Below are 17,238 nucleotides of genomic sequence, written 5' to 3' on the forward strand. Positions count from 1 at the left end.
AGTAATGCCACCACATCAAATAATTGATTATTATATAACTCGAAATTCATGTACAGAAAAATAAGATAAACAAAGGGGAGTATAGAATGTGACCACCTTAGTGACGGTGGCTGCTGCTTCCTCTAGAGAATCCAATAGAGCGCTTGATTTCTTCTATGTCACGCCCCTGTCTCTATTGTTCTTCTCTCATGGCTCTTTGATTTTCTCTTATCTCATGGAGGATGGTGGAATGCTCTTAGTGTCCCATCCTCAGCTGATCCATGTTGGAGCTTAATTCTCCTAGAGAAGTATTCAGTTGATCCCAATAACTTTAGGGAGGAAAATGTATCCCTTGAGGCATTTCAAGGATTTCTTGTTGAGGCAGCCCCACATGCTCTTGCTGTGGTTTACGTGCCGTCTCTCTAACATGCTCCATGCTTCTTTTAGTGATGGGCTTGTCCTCCTCAATAGAGATGTCTCCTTTTATGACAATTCCAGCTGAATTGCATAAGTGACATATGAGGTGAGGGAATGCCAACCTGGCTTGAGTGGAGGTCTTTTCTGCCACCTTGTACAGCTCTTGAGGTATCACCTCATGTACCTCAACCTCGTCTCCAAGAATGATATAGTGAATCATGATGGCTCGATCAATGGTCACTTTGGACCGGTTGCTAGTAGGGATGATAGAGTGTTGGATAAATTCCAACCATCCTCTAGCTACAAGCTTGAGGTCAAGCCTTCTTAGTTGGATAGGCTTTCCATGAGCATCCCTTCTCCATTGTGCTCCTTCCATACAAATGTCTAAAAGGACTTGGTCCAGTCTTTGATCAAAATTTACTCTTCTAGTGTAAGGATGTGGGTCTCCATGCATTACTGGCAAATGGAGGGCCAACCTTACACTTTCTGGGCTGAAATCTAAGGGTCGCCTTTGGACCATGGTGCTCCAGTTTTAGGGCTTAGGTTCACACTTGTATCATGATGTTTAGTGACTCATGCATTGGAATAGAACTCTTGAACCATCAAGATTCTGACTTCCGGGATAGGATTGGTTAGAACTTCCCAACCACTCCTCCAAATTTCTCGTCGGATCTCTGGGTACTCATTCTTTTTAAGCCTAAAGGGGATGTCAGGAATCACCTTCTTCTTTGCCACTACTTTATAGAAGTGGTCTTGATGAGCCTTAGTAAGGAATCTCTCCCTTTCCCAAGGTTTGAAGGCTGAAGCTATGGCTTTTTCTTTTCTCTTTCTAGAGGATTCTTTGACTTTGGGTGCCATAAGTGTGTATCGAAAGCAAAAAGTAAGGCTTTTTCAACACCAAACTTCAAAGCTTTGCTCGTCCTCGAGTAAAAAATGAAAGAAAATAGTAGAAGAAGAAGAAAATGGGTGGAGAAAGAGGGAGAGAGGGGTTCGGCCAAGTGGGGGCTTATGTGTATAAATTGTATGTTGAAAGGGTTGGAAGAAAGGGTATTTATAAGGGTGGGATGGGCTAGGGTTCAAATGTGAGGGGGGCACTACAATAAAAATGGCCTATGGCCACGCTTTTTTTTTGCCACGCTTTAAAAGCATGCCCAAAAGTGATCAAAATGGCCACGCAGTTGTGAGGGTGGCGATTGAATAGAGATTCGGCCACATTTTTTCTTGCCACGCTTTAAAAACGTGGCGAAAAGGGTCAACGGCCACGCTTTTGGAAGGGTGGCAATTGATTAGTGATATGGCCACATTTTTTTGCCACGCTTCAAAAACGTAGCTATAGAGTGAAACAGGGTCATTTTAAAAGCGTGGCAACAGATCTTCATTATGGTTGCGGTTATGAAGCGTGGCCATATACTGGCACTATTTTGGCGTGCTTTAAAGCGTGGCCAAAAGGTTATTGAACAATAAAACTCTTATGACCCAGAACAAAGCTTCAATCCGGATCTCCTGCTCGCTCGTTATTGAACAAACAAACCCTTATTACCGTCGTCACTCTCAACTCTCAACTCTCATCTCCATGGCAACCCTAGAAGAGGGTAGATCCCCACTGTGCCATTAGCCTGGTCTCCTCCTTGTCACTAGCGTCGTCCTCCTCGCCGATCTCATCTGCATCTTCCTGCCACCATGCCCTAACCCTCACCGTTGCCTTCCTTGTCATCGCGCTGCTACATCCCCTCCACCGCGCCTCCACCGTGCATTTGCTGCATCCCTCGTTCGTGTTTGCCTCGATTTTCCGTGCGGGTGCATTCGTCTCTGCTTTGCTCGATTTTCCCTGCTGGTGCGTTCGTCCTCTCTCTCTCTCTCTCTCTCTCTCTCTCTCTCTCTAAGCTCTTCCATCATTTTCTATCACTTCGTACTCCCCCACTCATCTAATTACTCTCCTGAATTTACTTTTCTTTATTAGCTTATTTACTTTCTGCTTCCTACAGAATCATGTGTTTCAAATACATCGAAATGAACCCTAGGCACGCTGTATTGCTCTTGTTAGTTTTGCGCCTTTCATTTTGTTTTAGCTTTCGCTAGGTTAAAAATCTGTTTCTCATTTGGTGAATTCGCATAGAAAATATTTAGCTTTCTAGGGGTTTTCACACTCATCTTAGAAATGTTTGTTACTTTGTTGTTGAATTAAATATCATTAGATTGGTATGTATGTGGCAAAATTCTAATTTAAGTCCTGACAAACAAATTCTTAAGTCATTTTTGTTTTTGGTTTCTTCTAATCTTAATGAAGTCTGCACTGTCCAATGAGTAATTAGTTTATGAAATTAGAAGTTGTTTCTACACTAGTTTACTATTAGTTTCCACACTCCTTTGAAAAATAAAATTAATCATGATTATTATTATTATTATTTTAATTTCTATATATGCTTGTCGAACACTACAATAATAAACAATTGTGTTAGACTTTGCATATGTTATATACCATATGTATTGCTTTAGGCTTTACCTAAATGGTTTACTTTAATAATTTACTCATTTGATTCAAAGAGAAAGAAGAACAGAGGGTGATTTATTTAATTTTTGCCTATAATTATTGCACTCATTACCACATGTGAACATATAGATTGATCAACTTGAGAATCCTCAATATACTTTCAAATTGTAGTTTATTACTTTATTCTTTTATGCAAGAAATTGATCTAAATTGATGGCAAGCGTGTTTCCTTTATTGGTGCAACAATATTCATGTACATTTGAAAACTGTAAACAGAATATGTCGAAGATTATGAGGAAATTCATTCAATAAGCACTTTATTTTTGGTAGAATTTGTGTCTGTGTAAAATTGGGAATGTTATCAAATAAAAACTAAATCAGTGTGGTTTAAAATTGGGAATGCTATCAAATGGGTCATATCAGTTAAAATAAGCCTTATTTAAATTTGAATTTACTTTTCACTTATTCAAAATAAGCCTTATTTGATCTACTTCTATTGCCATTCAAGTCAAATGATTGTATAGAGTTAGTGTAGTTTGTGTTTTTGAACAATTTAGTGTAGTTATTGTACTTATTGCTTGTAAATTGTAGTGGCATTGTAGCTTGTAGGCATTATTAAAATTGAAGGGAAGGGGATCCTAATGCACTTTTCCATCAGCAATCAGCAGCTCCCAACACTTGCTTCAATTTTCCCTTTTTTATTCCTTCACATTCACATCAACCCACTTTATACTTTGCATTAACTAGCAATCACTTTTTGTATAAAAGAAATATAAGTTTATTCATGTTTTTCAATTGGTGTTACCACAGTTATTTAAATTGTATTAAAGTTTAAGAAAATTGAAAACAAAATTATGGGTTAGGACTTAGGAGTATAGAAGTATAAATGGCACAACATGATGAATGGGTTTTAGTAGTAGTAGAAAGAACAAATGCATTAGGCCATTTAAGGACATTCTACTCTCTTGCTATTTTTAATTAGCTGTTTGCGTTTCATTATTCATGTCCATTGGAGGGTTGTCTAAGTGAGAATTTGTCAATTTTTATCACAGATTCACAAACCTAGTCGATTTTGCCACTAAACTGATTTGTAAAGAACTCCAAGCACTGAAACCACTACTTAGGTAACCATTTTTGTATGCTGTTGAGTTAATTTCATTTGATAAATCATTGACAGTGAGTGGTCATGAGCAAAGAGCAATAATAGATTCTTCAGTGTATAAATGTGTAGCATATTGTTCTTTATGTGACGTAGATTAATCACCATTAATAGGATGGAGCATATGAACATTGTTGTGTATTGGGAATTGTCTACAATTAAAATGGCCAAGATAATTCCATTCTTCCTCTAATTCCCATTCTGCCCTTCTTTATTCATGCACTGCAATTCATGATAAATCAAATTGGACTCTACTTTCAACTTTTAACTTTACACACTTGAGAGTTTTTATATATGTAGATCTGAATTAATACGTTTGTTATTATAGCAGTTAGATTAAGTTCATCAATTAATATAAAGGGCTAGCTAGCTATATGTTACTGATAAGTTCAGTTTCATCTAATATATAAAATTAAATTGATTATTGTTGTTGTTGTTGCAGTTCAGTTTCAACTATGTATGTTAGTTCAATTAAGGACTTCATATTTGAGTAATTAACTATATGAGTTTGCAAAATAACACTATAGTTAATCTTTTGGAAGAGTTTAGTTTTATTTGTAGTATAGGATATATATGTAGGATCAATGCATTACGAAGTTGAAATAATATTACAAAGAAAAGAAAAAGTGGCTTTTTAGTTTTTATTCCTCTACTTGTTTAATTTTGATTTGTGGGTCTCAATTCAAAAGCTGTGGATATGTATCATATGTGGAAATGTGCTCCCCCTTCTCACTTAAACAAATATATACATATATATCTCAATAGAAGATTGATAGTTTAATGCGAACATGGAATGATTTATTGTAATTCATATTGATTGATCATGCATGAACTTAAAATAGCTCAAACTAAGAAATGAAATATGCATGCTGGACACAATTGTTTAATATTTTTAGAAAGCTCAATCAAGTAGTTGTAATGAGAAAAGTGTTTGTTGCTGCTGGCTTCAGGCTATTGTTTAAAAATGATTCTATAGATAAGTGAATAGAAAGATCTTAAGCTTCATTCTTTGTCATATGGCATATGTGTTTTTATTGTAAGTTGTAACTCACTCAAGTCAATCCAGGTGGCTTCCTAATGTGCCATTCCTTCCAGTCCACGAGAGTTTGGGTTTGAGAGCCTCTAGGTGTGGCAAGCATACAGCGAGCAAATCTGGCAGCTGGCTAAGGTTGGAGAGACCATGGCGGGGCAGGTGACTCCGACGTGGAAGACCTTTTTCTAGCCCTGGTTGCAGCACACTTCTTTTGCCTGTTTTATTAGGAGGTAGTGTATTTTAATTTATTTTATGGAAGGCTGGAGTCCTCTTTTAAAACAAACTAATTAATAAGGAATTAATTATGGGGCTGATTTAAAAGAGATTTTGTACTTGTATCTAATTTTTCTTAAGTTCTCGTTCCAGTATTGTTTTGAATGCATGTATGTAACGAGCTATAATATATATTGACAAGGAAATAAACAACCCAAAACACAAATCAATTATGGATTGGCTCTTTCCATTGAAAAACTATTTTCAATGAAGCTTATTATAGTTAGATGTTTGGAGCCATTTGTGGAGAGATAATTGTTTCATTTTATCTCATGATCGAACATGTGAATAATTACTAATAAAATTTATTTGTTAAAAAATAATTTATTTATACTAAAAAGTATTAAAAATATTTATATTTTAATATTTACTTAAGTCTTAGTCTATTTTTGTTCAAGTTTTCGATAGTTATTTATCCACTATTACTGCCATTTCTTTATTCTGCTGCTCCTGTGGTAATATAATAATCTGCTGCTACTGAATAGCTGTTCGCTGCCGCTGCTATCTCTCTAATTCTGCTTCTGCTGTGCTACCACTTTGCTACTGCTGTGGAACAAATTAAGACAGTAATTAAGGTTGGTTTATGCAAATTTAAATACATCTATTAATTTGTTATTGATATTATGCGTGCAACTTAGTGCTTTCCTGAGGCACTCATCAATTTAGGCCCTTCTTTAAGCATTGCTAAAATTCAATTTCTCTGTTATTTTATGTCTAATGCCTTTAAAGTATTTTGGAAGCTTGCACAACATTGTCTCTTAGTTAATTAGGATGCTAAATTCGTAGTTAGTGAGACTAACAGTAAAGACTTTAATCTAGAAACTTAGCTATCTATTTGAAATATATAGGTTTTCGATGGATATGTCGAAAGACTGGATGGATACACCACGTTATGAGAAAGAATATGAAGTTGGTGTAGAATGATTTTTACACTTTGCTTTCTCATCAACAGGAGTTCCTCAAGGGGAAGAAATTCAATGCCCATGTGCAAAGTATTGTAATAAACTTTGGTTAAAGAGAGATGACGTATATGATCATCTAATATGCCACAGTTTTGTAAAAGGTTATAGGCGGTGGTTTAATCATGGGGAATCACTTTTTGCTATGGATATTGACAGTGACATATAGACGATGAATATAACTGCAATGATAATATTGATGAGTTGTTACGTGATAGATTTAGAGATACTACACAAGTTGACAGACAAAACATGGGGCCCAACGAATGTGCAAAGGAATTTTATAAATTGGTAGACGATGCAAGCCAAGAACTATACCCCGGGTGTAAAGGATTCACAAGACTATCCTTTACCATTCGTCTTGTTAAAATGCTTGCATGGTTGGAGTAATGCGTCATTTTCTTCTCTCTTGGAATTATTGAAAGAAGCAATGCCATATTTGAATGTTCCTATTTCTTTCGATAAAACCAAGAATATGGTGAAGAACTTGGGTTATGACTACCAAAAGATCGATGCATGTCGCAATGACTGCATGTTGTATCGGAACGGGTATAAGAATGACTCATCTTGTCATGTCTGTGGAACATCCCATTATATTGAGCATTATGAAGAAGAGGATGATGTTACCTCATCTAGAAAGCCTCGCAAAGTTGCTCCGAAAACTCTAAGGCATTTCCCTTTGATTCTCAGACTTCAACGGCTTTTTATGTGCACAAGAACTGTCGAAGCTATGTCTTAGCATAACAATGAGTGTGCTAAAGACGGGTCCTTAAGGCATCTTGCCGATGGTGAATCTTGGAAGCATTTGACAATCAATATGAAGATTTTGCAACGGAGCCTCGTAATGTGAAACTTGGGTTAGCAAGCGACGGATTCAATCCATTTCGAACTTTGAGTAGTACACACAGTATATAGCTTGTTGTTCTGATGGTGTATAATCTACCCCCTTGGATGAGCATGAAGCCTGATTATTTTATGCTATCTTTACTCATTCCTGGACCACAATCACCGGAAAATGACATTGATGTCTTTCTTCAACCGTTGATTGAAGTCTTCAACCGTTGATTGAAGAATTAAAAGAACTATGGGAGTTAGGTGTCGAAACATATGATTCCAAAGAAAACAAAACATTCAACATGAGAGCATGTCTTTTGTGGACAATTAATGACTTTCCTGCATATGCTATGTTATCTGGGTGGAGTACAAAGGAAAAATTGGCTTGTCCATGTTGTAATGATGAGACTTCTTCTATCTATCTGAAATATAGTCACAAGACTGTTTATATGTATCACCAAAGGTTTTTACCCATGAATCATCCATGGAGGCATAAGAAAATATCTTTCAATGGAAAAACTGAACTCAGGTCTCCATCGCAGTTGTTAGAAGGTTCAACTGTATTTGATATATTGCAAGAGGTAGATAATTCTTCTGGGAAGAAGCAAAAGAGATTAAAGAATGCCATATCAAATTGGAAAAAATGGTCAATCTTTTTTGATTTACCATATTGGAAGTTCAACATGTTTAGACACAACCTTGATGTCATGCACATAGAGAAAAATATAGTTGATAGCATAATTGAAACTCTTTTAGATATTCCCAGAAAGACAAAAGATCATGCAATTGCTCGTTTTGACCTTAAAGACATGGGTATCAGGAAAAACCTTCAACTAGAAAATATGAAGGATGGAAAAAAAACTAAGTTAGCATAGGCATGCTTTTCAATGACTCCAACAAAGAAAACAATCTTTTGTAGTATGTTAAAAGTGGCAAAATTACCAGACGGTAGCGCTTCCAATATTGCTCGATGTGTGCATGAAATAGAAAAGAAGATTTCTGGTTACAAGACCCATGATGCTCATTTCATGTTGCATTACTTGTTGCAAGTACCAATCAAAAGCATACTTCCTGACCATGTTGCTATCGCTCTAGTTCGATTATGTTCATTTTTCGCCGAATATGTCAGAAGGTAATTAGCCTAGATGAGGTAGTTAACTTAGAAGCGGATATTGCTGAGACATTATGCCAATTGGAGAGGATTTCCCCTCCTAGCTTTTTTGACATAATGGTGCACTTGCCTATTCATTTGGCAAATGAAGTGAGGTTAGGTGGTCCAGTTCAATATCGTTGGATGTACCCTGTTGAACGGTATATGTGCACACTAAAATCGTATGTTCGTAATAGAAGTCGTCCAGAAGGATCTATTGCTGAAGGATATTTGGCGAATAAGTGTATAAATTTTTGCTAAAGATATTTGCATGAAAATGTTCAGACAAGATTTAATAGAATCCCTCGGAACAACGATGAGTGTGTTTCGGATGAGGTGCGAACTCCTAGTTTGTTTCCAAGCAAAGGATGTCCTCTTGGTGGAAAAATGGGAGATTTAGTTATTTTAGATGAAAAATCAGAAATACAAGGTCATGCATACATCCTAAACGATTGTGATAAGTTCGAAGTCTGCATGAGGTATTTTGTTCGATTCATTATCATTTGTTAGATCTCAATCATTATATTTAACCTTACTAACAAATAAGACTATGAATATTTAATCTCTTCAAAGAGCATGAGGAGGTGGTTAATGATAACAATCCATGAAGAACAAAGTTGGAAAAAGCCAAAGACCGTAGTCAACAATTTTTAGAATGGTTTAAAATTCATGCCATGAAAAAGGATGTGCCTGGTTGCGCAAAAGGGTTGGCTAGGGATCCAAATAGAGTTGCAAAAATATTTTCAGGTTATATTATCAATGGGTATAAATTCCATACAAGGCACTGTGATGCGAGACGTAAAACTCAAAATAGTGGTATCACATTAGAGGCATTGACTCCTAGTTTTGCTAGTGTGAAAGATAAGAATCCAATCGAAGCAAAAGTAGCCTGCTATGGTAGAATAGTTGATATGTTTGAGTTAGATTATTATGGCTAATTTAAGGTAGTCCTATTTAAGTGTGAGTGGTATACAGTTAGAAAAGATAACTCTGGTCTTTCATGTGTATTTCAATAAAAAATGCTACCAAGAAGAACCATTTGTGCTAGCATCTCAAGTGTGCAAGACCCATATGTCCGTTGGTGCACATGTACGCAAAACCCACACTATTTTGTACAACAGCAGCAGTACCAGCAAGTGCACTGGGTCGTCCAAGTAATACCTGAGCGAGTCAGGGTCGATCCCACGAGGATTGTGGCTTGAAGCAAACTTATGGTTGTCTTGCAGGTCTTAGACAGGCGGAATCAGAAGGAGTTCAATACATAAATATTTATGGGATTATTTGAAATAAGGATAGGAATAGAGTTGAGAGTTGGAGTTGCTTTGTCTTTCTGAAGTAACTCTGGTACTACTGTCTTCTTTGCTTGTGAATGATCTTCTTCTATGGCAGGCTGTAAGTGATCAAAGCCACACCAATGGTCCTTGATCTCCTCTGCTACAGGTTGAACACGGCCATGGCCAGTGGTCGTGATATTCAATCTGACGAAGGGTGACGCGCATAGCAGTCCATTCTCCTGGCGATCCTGCTTAAAACTCCACAGATAAGGTAGAATCTTTCGGATTAGAGAACGCTACTTCTTGGATTTAGCCTATACCCCGGAGACCTTAATCTCTCCGAAGATCGGCTGAACTGGTATTTCGAGAAGTCCCCAACGAAATCATAGATTAACCATCTGAGAGATGTATAATCATAGCTATTGGCTCGTGCTTTTCTTCCAGGTACTCACACGAACCCAAGTAGACGCGGGTGTTTGTCAGGCACGTTTGTCTTAATGTGATGAATAGAGCCAATTTGTCAGATCGTCCTGTTTATCACGATGAAGATCAGAATATACATCTTAGAGATAAATCAGACACAGATCGAAGAAGAAGAAATAGTACTTTTATTAATTCATAGGACTCAGAAGGGCTCCTCCCCTCAACCTAGGAGATTTAGAAACTCATACTGAAAATAAAAACAAAGATAAAAACGTGTATGGAGCTCTCCTGAATCGGAGAGTGATGATGTTATCCTCACTCGGAGAATAATAATGAATTACATAGATAAAATCCCTTAAATACTAAACAAAAGACTATTAAGGGTAAAGTAGTCTATTTAGTGCTAAAATCCACTTCTGAGGCCCACTTGGCGAGTGTTTGGGCTGAGCTTTAATGAGATCCATGTGCTATGAGGTTCCTTGGGCGTGGAATGCCAGCTAGGGGTCCTCTCTGGGTCTTTGGACGTTGGGCTAATCTCTTTGGGTGCTGGACAACTGGAAGGGGGCAGGAAGGTGGCGTTGGACGCCAGTTTTGGGCCTTCTAATCCAAAGCAAAGTATGAACTATTATTTATTGCTAGAAAGCTCTGGAAGTCAGATTTCCATAGTCATTGAGAACGCTCCATTTGGACTTCTGTAGCTCCAAAAAAGCTCTTCCGAATGCAGGCAGGTCAGATCCGGACAACATCTGCAGTGCTTTCTCTGTTTCTGAATCAGACTTCTGCTCCAACTCCTCAATTTCAGCCAGAAAATACCTGAAATTTCTCCAAAAACACAAAAACTCTTAGTAGAATCCAAAAATGTGATTTTAACACTAAAACCTATAAAAACTTAATAAAAACTAAATAAAAACTACTAAAAACTATATGAAAGTGATGTCAAAAAGCGTATAAAATATCCGCTCATCACAACACCAAACTATAACTATTTCTTGTCCCCAAGCAACTAAAAACACAGTAGGATAAAAATAAAATTAAGATACAATAAATTTTTAAGTTCCAAATGAAGCTTAGTTATAATCAGATGAGCGGGACTTAGTAGCTTTTTGCTTCTGAATAGTTTTGGCATCTCACTATCCCTTGAAACTCAGAAATGTTGGCATCTTTAGGAACTCAGAATCTAGATGATATTATTGACTCTTTTAGTTAAGCTTATTTTGATTCTTGAACACAGCTTTCTGAGTATTGGCTGTGACCCTAAGCACTCTATTTTCCAGTATTACCACCGGATACATTCATGCTACAGACACTTTACATGGGTGAACCTTTTCAGATTGTGACTCAGCTTTGCTAGAGTCCCCAGATAGAGGTGTCCAGAGTTCTTAAGCACACTTCTTTTGCTTTGAACCGCGACTTTAACCGCTCAGTCTCAAGCTTTTCACTTGACACCTTCACGCCCCAAGCACATGGTTAGGGACAGCTTAGATTGAGCTGCGTAGGCCAGGATTTTATTCCTTTGGGCCCTCCTATCCATTAATGCTCAAAGCCTTGGGTCCTTTTATCCTTGCCTTTTGGTTTAAAGGGTTATTGGCTTTTTCAATCTACCCTCCTTTTCCTGCATTTTTGGGCAGAAATGGATTTTTCTGCTTATTTTTTTCTTTTTCTTTTTCACCATTTTTTTCTTTCTTACATGCATATAATTTTTTTCCTTTTGCAACATGCTTTTTCTTCTTCTTTTTGTTGTTTTTTCTTGCTTCAAGAATCAATTTTTAGATTTTTTAGATTATCAATAATATTTTTCCTTTTTCCTTATTCTTTCAAGAGCCAACATTCATAAATTTCAACTTCAAATATGCACTGTTTATTTCATTCATTCAGAAAACAAAAGCAAATGATACCACATCAAACTAATTAAACTACTCTTATTTTAAACTTGAAATTCATGCATCTCTCAATTCTTTTAAAAAAATTTTATTTAAGCAAGGTGAGAGATATATGGAATATTTTACAATTTTAAGACATCAATGCAAATGATCATGCAACTAGATCAAGAAAACAGATAAACAGACAGAAAATAGAAAAATAACAGGAAAGGAGTAAAAGAGAACGAATCCACCTGAGTGATGATGGCTAGTGCTCTTCCTTGAGGATCCAATGTAATGTTTGATATCTTCTATGTCACTCCTTTGTCTCTGTTGAGGCGGCTACACAGGTTCATGTGCATGTTTCCTAGTTTGCTCCATCTTCTTCTTCTATACTTAAGCATGGTAGAAGTCACAAAGCAAAGCTTTGGCAACACCAAACTTAAGAGTTTTGCTCGTCCTCGAGCAAATATGATCAATGCGGAAGAAGGTGGGGGTATGTGGAGCTTTTGTGGGACTTCTTGGTTCTGAAAGGCTAGGGAATTCCAGATTTCCTACTTCTCTGCATTTGCATTTGAACACCCAGGGGCTGCTCCCTAGCTCGCGTTCAACACCAGCAATGTTTCCCTCCTAGGACGTTCAATGCCCAAGAGGGCTTCCTCACTGGCATTCAACTTTAACACTCCACTTGGAGTGTTCTGTTTTTACTGCTGTGAAATCTGTCTCTTGACTGATGCACATGATCATAACTCTGAAAATTGAAAGGAAAAACAAAAAGAAAATAAATGGTTGAGTAAAGTTGGGTTGCATCCTAACAAGTGCTCTTTTAAAGTCACTAGCTTGACCTTCAGCTCCTTAAGGAGGTGAGTAAAGGCTCAAATTTTTGCCTTTGAGAGTGAATTTTCTGCCTGTCCTTTCATGGATGAGCTCTACATGCTCTAGAGATAGGACACGACTCACTGTATGTGGTAAGGCTGGCTTCTTAGTGAAGACAACTCTCATGCCAGGTGAGAGGCCTTCAGTTGGGACTTTCTTGTCCTTCCAGCCTTTAGGTACTTTCTTTTTAGTACCTTTGTGCTTAGAGCTTGTTGAGGGCTGCCCAACACCAAACTTAGAATTGATGTCTAGGGGCTTTACAGAGCTCTGCACAGAAAGAGAGGGTTGGCACACTAGGTGTTGCACAGTTATCTCTCTTTTAGAGGGAGAATTGGGGTGAGGCATCTTAAATAAGATGTGATCTTCCCCTAACTTTAGGGTTAGTTGTCCCTTAGCCACATCAATGATAGCATTAGCTGTGGCTAGGAAAGGCCTTCCAAGGATGACACAGTCATCCTTATCCTCTCCTATATCCAAGACTATGAAGTTTGCCGGGATGTGGTGGTTTTCAACTTTAACCAAGACATCATCCACTAAGCCATATGGCCTCTTCATGGTCTTGTCTACCATCTCTAAAGAGACGTGTGCATCTTGTACCTCAAGAATGCCCAGCTTCTCCATTACAGAGAGTGGCATGAGGTTGATACTTGACCCTAGGTCACACAGAGCCTTTTCAAAGGTCATAGTGCCTATGGTGCAAGGAATCAGAAAGCGTCCAGGGTCTGGAAGCTTCTGAGGTAGCTCTTGCTGAACTGAAGCATGGAGTTCTTTAGTAAGCAGTGGAGATTCTTCCTCCAAAGGCTTCGTACCGAATAGTTTGGCGTTCTGTTTCATTAGAGCTCCTAGGAAACGAGCAACTTGCTCTTCCCTAGTGTCTTCATCCTCACTTGAGGATGAGTAGTCATCATAACTTATGCACTGTAGAAGTGCATTCAAAGGAACTTCAATTGTCTTTATGGTTTCCTTTGGTTTTGGGCTAGAGGGTTCTTGTGTGGGATTCAGGCACTCAAATGGTGTGCTTGTGCTGGCGTTCAACTGTAGCTCTGTTAGCTTATTGGGTGTTAAACGCCCTTGCTGTCCACCCTGACTGGCGTTAAACGCCAGTCCCTCTAGCATTTTGGGCGTTGAGCGCCCAGCAGGGATGTCCTTGCTGGCGTTCAACGCCAGCTTCCCTAGGATAGTGGGCGTTGAACGCCTAGTGAAGGCTTCTTTACTGGCATTCAATGCCTTCCCATTCTCCTCCAATTCGGCCTCAACCTCCATGGTTATGGCCTTGCATTCTTCTCTAGGATTAACCTCAGTATTACTAGGAACAGTGTCAGGAGGGATCTCAGGGATCCTCTTTCTCAGTTGACCAACTTGTACCTCCAAGTTTCTAATAGAGGACCATATTTCATTAATGAAACTATAAGTGGTCTTAGTGTGACTAGAGACTAGAGTGGCTAAGTCAGAAAGGCTCTGCTTAGAGGTCTCCATATTCCCTTGAGAAGATGAGAATGGTGGTCTGTTATTGAACCTATTCTGGTTCCTACCACCTTCATTGAAACCTTGATGAGGTTTCTGTTGATCCTTCCATGACAGGTTAGGATGATTCCTCTGATGAGGAAAAATTGATTACACACAAACTCACCGGCAAGTGTACCGGGTTGCATCAAGTAGTAATAACTCACAAGAGTGAGGTCGATCCCACAGGGATTGATAGATCAAGCAACTTTAGTGAGGTGATTAGTCTAGTTAAACTAACAGTGGTGAATTTAGTGAAATTTAATCAACAGAATGTAAATTACAGAGAATGTAAAGTGCATAATGTAGATTTGCAGAAGCTTAAATGACAAGAAAAGTAAATTGCATCAATTATAAAGGGAATTGGGTGCAGGGAAATTTAAATTGCATAGAAATGTAATTCAAGCTCACAGCAAACTCAAATGTAAAATTGCAGAGGATCAGAATTACAGGAAGGTAAATCAAGCTCAATGTAAACTGAATTGTAAAATTGCAGAAAGAAAAATTTGCAGAAGAGAATTATCAGAAACTGAAATTACATAAGCTAAATTGAATTCAATACAGAAATGTAAAAGTGCAGAAAAATAAAAGTGTTTCAATAGAGCCTTCTATTCTACTCCTACTGTTGCCTACTACTAATGTAGCCTACTGTTTATGAAGCCCCTCCTTTTTTGAAATGAAACAGATGCCTTTATATAGGCTTCACAAAGTCAAAATGAAATTGCAAACAAATTACAAATAAATGAAATTCCTAGTCTAACTATGTCTTGTGCCTTTGAGTGATGTCAATGTGCTCTGCTTGCTTTGAATTTTCAATGGGCTTTGAATCACATTAATTGAACCAAAGTTGCACTTCCAGGAGAGCGTAGCGTTCATTTAGAGAATGGAGCATTCGTGTACCTACGCGTACTGATGAGGGAAAAACGATTCCACACAAACTCACCGGCAAGTGTACCGGGTCGCATCAAGTAGTAATAACTCACAAGAGTGAGGTCGATCCCACAGGGATTGATGGAATGAGCAATTTTAGTTAGGTGATGAATTTAGTTAAGCGAATATTTGATGATTTGATTGGAACTTGATTAACAGAAGTAAAAATGCAGGAAAATAAAAGTACAGAATGAAAATTGGCTGAATCTGAAAGTGCAGAAGAAGTAAATTGCAGAAACTTAAAGAGCAAGAAAGTAAAAGAGCTGAAACTTAAATTGCAAGAAAGGTAAATGACAGAAACTTAAAGTGCAAGAAACTTAAATTGCTGAATCTAAATTGCTGGGAGATGTAAATTGCTTGAAGAATAAAAGGGATTTGGGTATTGGGATTCAAATTGAACTCAAAAAATTAAGTGTAGTAAACTAAAGAACTATGAGATGAAGAGAATTGCAGACGAACCAAAACAGAAATGAAAAATTGTAGAAGAATTAAAACAGTAAGAAAGCTCAACTCAATTATAAAATCTTAAAAGAGAAATTGATAATTGAAGAAGAGTAATGAGAACAGAAAGTAGATCTAGATCTCAATTACTCCCTTGACAAAACAGAAAAGAAATTGCAGAAGAATTGAAAATGAAAACAGAAAAGGAAGTTCAGATCCAACTTTCAATTCTTCGAACTATCAAAAGAAAAGTAGAAGATGATTCTCAGATGAAGAATTTCAATGGAAATCTTCAATCTAAATTCAAAAACCCAAAACAGAAAGTAGAAGTGCAGAAGAAAGAACAAACAGAAAGAAAACTAGATCTAATCCCAATTCCCAAATTCAAAACAAATGAAAATTCAAAAGTGAGAAAACTAAAAATCAGCAAAAGGTCCTCTTCAAATCAAATTTGCTCCTATTTATATACTTTCTATTTTCAGCATTAAGCATTGGAAGTGGGCTTTTAGGTTGGTGAATAATTGGATCCAAGATGGCACTTGATGGCATGGGTTAGGATGCACTTGGTAACACTCCCAGTGGAGCGTTCAGTTTGGAGAGTGAATGCCCCGTTCACTTTACCAAGGCATGCCTTAGGTGCGCATTTGGGAAGCTCCAGTGGAGCGCTCCATGACCACAATAAACGCTATGTTCATTCCTTCTAGGCGTGCCAATTTGGTGCGCGCTTCCTTTCCCCTAGCCCAAAAATGTTAACTTTAGTGAACATAGCGTTCACATGCTAATGAACGCTGCTCCTTGATGTGCGCCTTGGTGCGCTTGTTTCCTTGCCTAGCGTTGCCTTAATGAACACTACGTTTGGTCTTTGGGCACTGGCTAGTGGTACGGATGGCACAAGGCCTTGCTTCCAAACCCCAAAAGTCACGAAAAAGGTGACAAAGTGAACGCTACGTTCACTATTGCAACTCTTTCCTGGTTCTTCCCTTTCTTTCTCATTTTTTCACCTACAAGCAACCAAACAACCAATCAAAGTCTCGCCAAAATCACAAGATCTTTGCATCATTCATAAAATCAATTAATTCTATCATAAACCTTATGATTTTGTGTAAAATAAATGATGTTTGATTGATTCAAAATGATCATGAAAATTCACTTCAATCACATACTTATTGTGCATGAAAGTGCATAAAACCTAATGAAACTAATGAAAAATGCTTGTAAAACTAGCATAAGATGACTTGTCATCACAACACCAAACTTAAACCTTGCTTGTCCCCAAGCAAGCACTAAACATGAGAAGAAATGAAATGAAACAGAGAGGCATATATCCTTATTTAGTAGGTGATTGAATTAAGACTATGGAATTTTATGGAGACAAATGCAGCTCACTTATTCTTTGCTGATAGATAAGAAATGCCTTTTTGATGATTCACTAGAGTTATTGTTATAATGCCTTATTCTTTTGTTGATCCCTTTTAGCTTTTTCTTTTTTTCTTTTGCTTAGAAAGCTTATTTCTCAATGATAGCTCAGTGTCAAGTGTTGCAGCAGCCTTTTGGCTCAATTTTTCGTCAACACTTCTTCACTACAGACAGTTGGCTCACAATTCTTCTTAGGAACATTGATGCCCAGCACCTCTTTG

At 37.6% G+C, this 17,238-nt stretch overlaps 1 long non-coding RNA gene across 1 annotated transcript; it reads left to right on the plus strand.

The window, feature by feature from the left end:
- Nucleotides 1–1,834: 1,834 nt before the first annotated feature.
- On the plus strand, nucleotides 1,835–6,562 carry LOC112772947 (uncharacterized). Its single transcript, XR_003187729.3, has 4 exons — nucleotides 1,835–2,230; nucleotides 5,113–5,309; nucleotides 5,838–5,927; nucleotides 6,201–6,562. It is a non-coding gene; the product is annotated as an uncharacterized lncRNA (long non-coding RNA).
- The last annotated feature ends 10,676 nt before the right edge of the window (nucleotides 6,563–17,238 follow it).

The sequence above is a fragment of the Arachis hypogaea genome, chromosome 18 (assembly GCF_003086295.3).
Source record: "Arachis hypogaea cultivar Tifrunner chromosome 18, arahy.Tifrunner.gnm2.J5K5, whole genome shotgun sequence".
Lineage (NCBI taxonomy): Eukaryota > Viridiplantae > Streptophyta > Magnoliopsida > Fabales > Fabaceae > Arachis > Arachis hypogaea.